The sequence below is a fragment of the Condylura cristata genome, unplaced genomic scaffold (assembly GCF_000260355.1).
Source record: "Condylura cristata isolate star-nosed mole 26May11 unplaced genomic scaffold, ConCri1.0 scaffold00019, whole genome shotgun sequence".
Lineage (NCBI taxonomy): Eukaryota > Metazoa > Chordata > Mammalia > Eulipotyphla > Talpidae > Condylura > Condylura cristata.
In genome coordinates this window covers 5,302,558-5,309,531 of record NW_004567120.1, presented here as the reverse complement: position 1 = coordinate 5,309,531, position 6,974 = coordinate 5,302,558, and positions in this window count along the sequence as shown.

The window sequence follows — 6,974 nt, the reverse complement described above, 5'->3', positions numbered from 1 at the left end:
GCATCTCTGGCCTGTACCCCAGTTCTGCATGAATAAATAAATAAATCTTTTTTTTTTTAAAGAAGAATATCAGCCATGCAATGAGGAATGAACTATTTTATTTGGCATTTGAATTCTTCCACAACTGACACCAATGTAACTTTACAAACTTGCCACTCATAAAAAAAGACCCTCCCATTCCAGACAAGCAAATTCATTTATTGCTGATCATAAGCTCATAGTACTACTTATATGCATGATTTTCATATTTGTTGTGTCTTTACAAGGATATCATTCCTCCATCTTTCTATCTACCTAATTATATACTTATATTTGAAATACAAACTAAAATAATGTAACTTAATAAGTTGCTGTGGAAACTTCTGGTTTCTATCAATCAATTGGCACTTCATAACTTTCTTCTGATATTTTGTAGTGATAATTAAATTAAACAAAAAAAAACTTTTGTTTCACGTTCTGTATACCCAATGAGATTATAGAATTATCAAGACAAAGATGTCATAAATATATACTTGGAGAAAAATCTGAAATACTGTCAGTTAATAATTAATAGATATTTTTTTAAAAAGAGCAGTATTCCAAACAAAATGAGACATATACTAAGGCATATAATATAGAAACTTCCAGGAGTTCAAAACAATTATATAATAGTGAAACTGGCAATAGGAAGAAGCAGATATATGAAGTCAACCCAATAGTCTAACATCATAATTCTCTACGGAAATGCTCTGGGCAAGAACATAAAGGAATTATGTAATAAAAGAGAACCTTAAAGGTAAAGACTGCCAGTCAAAAAATATCTCTTACAAAGATCTCCTACAGGTATATTGGAAAAATAAAGACTTCAGGCAAAGAAAACCTAAAAGATTTTACAAAACACTAGATACCCACCAAGAAATATTAAAAGGAGCTCTCATATCTAAGCCAGGGGAACATATATACGGAACTGAAAACAGAAATTGAAAAATGAGACACAGAGCAGCAGATTTTCATTTATCAATAATCACTTTAAACATAAATGCAATGAACTTGTCGATTTAAAGACACCAAGCGCATGGTTGTGTTACCGAAAAAGGATATCAGTTTCTTAGCCAATAACAGTTTGGGAAGAAGGAAAATAATTTAATTTCTTGATAACTTGAAGTCTGCAGATTTGTGTCTGAAAGACACTACTCCTGATCTTTGGCAGAGAGCAAGGTTATTTATCCAGTTACAAGAGAGAAGAGGGAGTGGGCAAGGGTCAACATGTTTACCCTTTCAACAAGTTGACGCCAGGCTTGCTTGTGCTATCACCTGCTGATCACAATTCAGAATGTTGTAGTTCTAATGATGCTCTTGTCCCTTGGAATGTAAGAAAACAAAGGTTTTTTTTTTTTTTTTTTTTTTTTTTTAAGGCCAGAGATACGGAGGATGAGAGGGATCACCAGAGAGACAGAGTGGGGTGCAGAACAGGCAGATCAACGAAGTACACTGCTGAGGGGAGCAGCGGGCGGGTCAGGAGAGGTCTGCCTCGCCATGTGGATCTCCTCCAGGGCAGGCGGGGATCGAACTCATGCGGAACAGGCCTAAGCTTCTTTGTGTTGTGCTTTAACCCGCTGTGCCACCAGGGAGGGCCCAGAAAACAAAGTTTTTAAGCCTAAAAGGTAAATAAAGAAATCGGAAAGCTGATAGGGTGGGATAGATATAGAGACAAGTCCTTCATTCCTGTTTCAATTGGATTAGGAGACAGAATCCAAAATGCTGCCGTCTCAAGAAAACACCATAGCTCCAAAGACAGACATAGACAGAAAAGCAGCTGGGGAACAATCCCACATTCAAACAGGACTCAAAAGATCCAGAAACAGCAATGAATACAGCAGAAAATATAGATTTCCAGTTAAAAAGGTAACAGAACTCAGGAATGGACTCTGTACAATAATTAAGGGAAAATACAAAAGAAGACATGACACTTATCAATGTATACTCACCAAAATAAAGAAGCACCAAAATATACAAAATGGCTACTAGTTACTCTAAAGACAGACATAGGAAAAAAACACATTCATGATAGGAGATTTCAAATCCTGCTCTCACCAATACACATTTTGACTAAACAGAAAATAAACAGAGATACAATGGCCTTAAGTAGAGAATTATACCTCTTAGAATTTGTGTGTGTCTGTGTGTATACATATACACATACACACATATATGTATGCACACACACACACACACACACACATATATATATATATATATACAGATACCTTCATATATATACTATACACATATAAATACAGGGCACTGTATGCTTCACAAGCAGAGTATACATTTTTATCAAGCACATGAGAAGTATTCTCCAGAATGTATGACATTCTAGGACACAAAATGTCATGAAGTTTGAAAGCATACCCAACATCTTCTTAGATATCAAGGGAAAAATTCAAAAATAAGGCAAAATCAACTATTAAAAGAGAGCAGGAAAACATTAATACATGGAGACTCACTGAAAGACTGGTAACTTAATGAGGAACTTACAGAAGAAATTAAGAAGTACCTCAAGACACATGAAAGTGAACATCAAGAAATAAGAAAAAACACAAATAAACTACCATATCACTCAACTTGATGCATTAAAAATCAAACAAAGCCAAAAGTCAGTAGAACAGAAATAATTAAAATCAAAACAAAAGTGGACCCTCCATGGTGGAGCAGCAGGTTAAAACATAGCTCTGAGAAGCTAAAGCCACTTCAGTATGACTTCGATCCCCACCCCAGTGGTGTCCCACATGGACATTCAACAACATCATTGGCATAAAATAAAAATCATAAGTCAGTTGCTTTCCTATACACAATGAGATAGAAGGAAGTAATTTAGAAAGTAATCCCATTTACAATTACACCAAAAATATTAAATACCTAGTGGCAAATGTAACTAGGAGATAAAATATCCATTTAAGGAAAAACAATAAGACATTGTTGAAAGAAAGAAGAGACAAAAAGGAATAAAAAAAATATTCACTGCTCATATATTGTGATAATCAACATTGTCACAATGTTTATACTACCCAAAGCAATACACAGATTAAACATAATCCCAATAGAAATACCAATGGCATATTTCAAGGAACTGGAACAAATACTATTGCAATTCATATGGTATCCCAAAAGATCCCAAATAGTAAAAGCAATTTTGACAAAGAAAAAGACTAATGGTATCACACTTCTAGACCTCAAAGCCATAATAATTAAAATTATGCTGATGGAGCAAATACAGATATATAGGACAATGTAGTAGAATTGAGAACCCAGAAATAAGCTTGCATATATCTGGAAAGTTAATCTGTGACAAAGGAGCCCAAATTTTTCACTGGAATGAGAATAGTGTCTTCAAAAAATGGTGTTGGAGAAACTGGACAGTGGCATGCAAAAGAATGAAATTAAATCATAGTTCATATCACACACCAAATCAATTTAAAATGGATCAAAAGCTTAAATGTAAAATCTGCAACCATAAAACACATAGAAGCAAACATAGGCAAAACATTTCATGACATAAACTTTGGTGATGACTTTAGGTATTCATTCCCAACATGAAGGAAAACAAATGAGAACATAAACAGTTTGTACTCTGTCAAACTAAAAAGCTTCTTTACAGCAAAGAAACCATAAATAAAACAAAAAGACTGAGTGGGAGAAAATATTTGCATAATATATATCTGACTAAAGACTGACATCAAAGAACTCATAAAACTTCAAAAAATGGGGCCCTCCCTGGTGGCACAGTGGGTCAAAGCACAGCACTAAGAAGTTAAAGCCACTTCAGCATAAGTTCGATCCCCGCCCCAGATGTGATCCACATGGTGCAGCAGACCTCTCCTGACCCACCTGCTGCTCCCCTCAGCAGTGTACTTCGTCAGTGGGCCTATTCTACTCTCCACTCTGTATCTGGTGAATCCTCTCATCATTCCTACACCTCTGGCCTGTACCCTAGCCCTGCATGCATGCATAATAAATCTTTAAAAAAAAAACACTTCAAAAAATGGGCAAAAGGACCAGACACATCTCCAAATAATACAGTAAAATGGCGAGCAGACACATGAAAAGATGTTCACAATCACTTATTACTAGAGAAGTGTACATCAAGACCACAGTGGCATAGTCTCACAGCTGTGTGAATGAACCATATTGAAAATACCAGAATTAACAAGTGCTGGCAAGGATGTGGATAAACCCTCCTACAATGCTGGTGGAAATGCAAACTGGTCCCACAGTTTATAGACCAGTTTATGGAAAGGACTATGGAGGTGTCTGAAAACATTAAAAATGGGCCTAAAATTTAACCCAGTAGGTAACTATCCAAAAATTAAAATACACTAATTAGGAATTAGTATTGCACTTTCATGTCGCAACAACTAGTGTTGCCATTATACTTCCATGATTATAAAAGTACTATTTATATATATCTAAAGTTTGGAGATAACCTAAGTGTCCCAGAACTGATGAGTAGATAAAAAAATTATGGTATATATACACAATGGAATACACAGTGATCAAAGATAAACTTGCGCCATTTGCAGCAACATGGATGAAGCTTTAAAGGATAATGCTAAGAGAAATATGTCAGATGGGCAAAGATAATTATCAGATGGTACTTGAAATATAAAGTAACTAAATTCTCAGATAAATACAGCTGAAAATCTAACTTTGATGGCTGATTACAGTACTGAAGCCACAAGAAGGACGGGGGTGAGGGAAAGGAAAGAACAAAGAAAGAAGAAAGCATAATGATCTATGTGGTGGAGTACACCATTGTAGTAGTGGTGGGTAATGCACTATTGTGATAATGAATGATGGGGATACTACCATATTATTTTATTTATCTATTTATTCATTTTAAAGACTTATTTATTTATACATACAAGAACTGAAGTACAGACCAGAGGTGATGGGATTGAGAGGATTCACCAGAGACAGAGTGGAGAATGGAACAGGCAGATCTACTGAAATACACTGCTGAGGGGTGAGACAGGAGTGGTCTGCTGCATCATGAAGGTGTCCTCTCTGTCTGGGAATCAAACTCTTGCATTTTTCATGATTATTACACAGCTTCATAGTGCTGTGCTTTAACACCTTGTGACACCAGGGAAGCCCCTCATTTTAAAATTAATTAATTAATTAACTGTTTAAAAACAGCAGAAAGATGAAACAACCTCACTCATCTCCAGGAATCAGAAAAAAAAACAAACACAAAAATTAGAAGAGAAACAGAAATCACACAGATCAATGCAGAAATAAAGAAACTAGAAATAAAATAGTCCAAAAGATCAAGAAAACCAAAAGCTGGCTCTTTGGGGAAAAATTAAAAACAAATGTCTAGCAAGTTTCACTAAAATAATAAGCAAGAAATCAAATAAAAAGGTTTAAAAGTGAAAGCAGAAATTACAACAGCAGAAATGTAGAAGATATACATCTATAATTAGACATAACTATGGACATTTATATGTAAACAAGTTCAACAATCTAGATGATTTGGACAAATTCTTAGTATTATACATTCGCCAAAGGCTGAATAAGTAATTCAAAAGCTTGAACTAACCAATTACAAGCATGGAAATTTGAACAATAATCAAATTTCTCCCCAAAATCAGGTCCAGAACCAGATGGCTTCATGAGTGAATTTTACCAAACCTGCAAAGATGTGCTATTAGCTGTCATGCTCATTCTCTTCCAACATATTAAAAGACACATTTTATGAGGCCAACATTATTCTAATAACAAAACTAAAGAAAGCAACACAAAAACATACAGACCACATTCTCTAGTGAATTCAGTTGCACATATTCTCAATAAAATCTTAGCAAACAGAATCCAAAAATGCATTAAAGTGGATTTCATACCAGGGACACAAGGTTGCTCCAAAACCTGAAAATCAATCATTGAAGAACAATGCGTCAGCAAAATGAAAGAGAAAAACAACATGATCAGGGCCCATCCTGGTGGAGCAGTAGGTTAAAGCACAGCACTAAAAAGCTAAAGCCACTCCAGCATGAGTTCAATCCCCAGCCCCAGAGGTGACCCACATGACACAGCAGACCTCTCCTGACCCGCTTGCTGCTCCCCTCAGCGGTGTTCTTCGTCAGTAAGCCTTTTCTGCTCCCCACTCTGTCTCTGGTGAATCCTCTCACCGCCCCTGAGCCTCTGGCCTGTACCCCAGTTCTGTCTGCATCAATAAATAAAATCTTTTTTAAAAAAGAATTAATTGGAAGAGATATATACACTCGTGTATTCATTGTTGCATTATTTACAATGGGTAAGTTATGGAAACAGTCTGATTGCACAAGGAAACCTGAGTGGATTAAGATGTGGCATACACACACAATGTAAATCTAGTCAACTATTAAAAAAAAAGATAAAAATTTGCTATTGCACCAAAATGGATGGAACTAGAAGGGATAATGTGTAGTGTTTTCCAAGAAGACATTGCAATTGTGACATCTCTGAATAGTAAACAGGCTTTCCAGAATTAGAGAAATGGAGTGAAGGGGAAAAAAAGACCAATGTAGCATAGCAAACCAGGGCAGAAGTAAATATTGGGAAATGAACCATAACAAAGAATTAGCTTATTGTGGCCCTCCCTGGTGGCGCAGCGGGTTAAAGCACAGCACTGAGAACCTAAAGCCGCTTCTGCATGAGTTCTTTTCCCCCCTGCCCCGGTGGTGACCACATGGCGCGGCAAACCTCTCCTGACCCGCCCGCTGCTCCCCTCAGCAGTGTACTTCGTTGATCTGCCTGTTCTGTTTTTTTTTAAATATTTATTTATTTGGCCCTCCCTGGTGGCACAGCAGGTTAAAGCACAGCACTGAGAATCTAAAGCCGCTTCTGCATGAGTTCGATTCCTGCCTGCCCCAGAGGTGACTTCATGCTGTGGCAGACCTCTCCTGTCCCCGCCCGCTGCTCCCCTCAGCAGTGTACTTTGTCGATCTGCCTGTTCT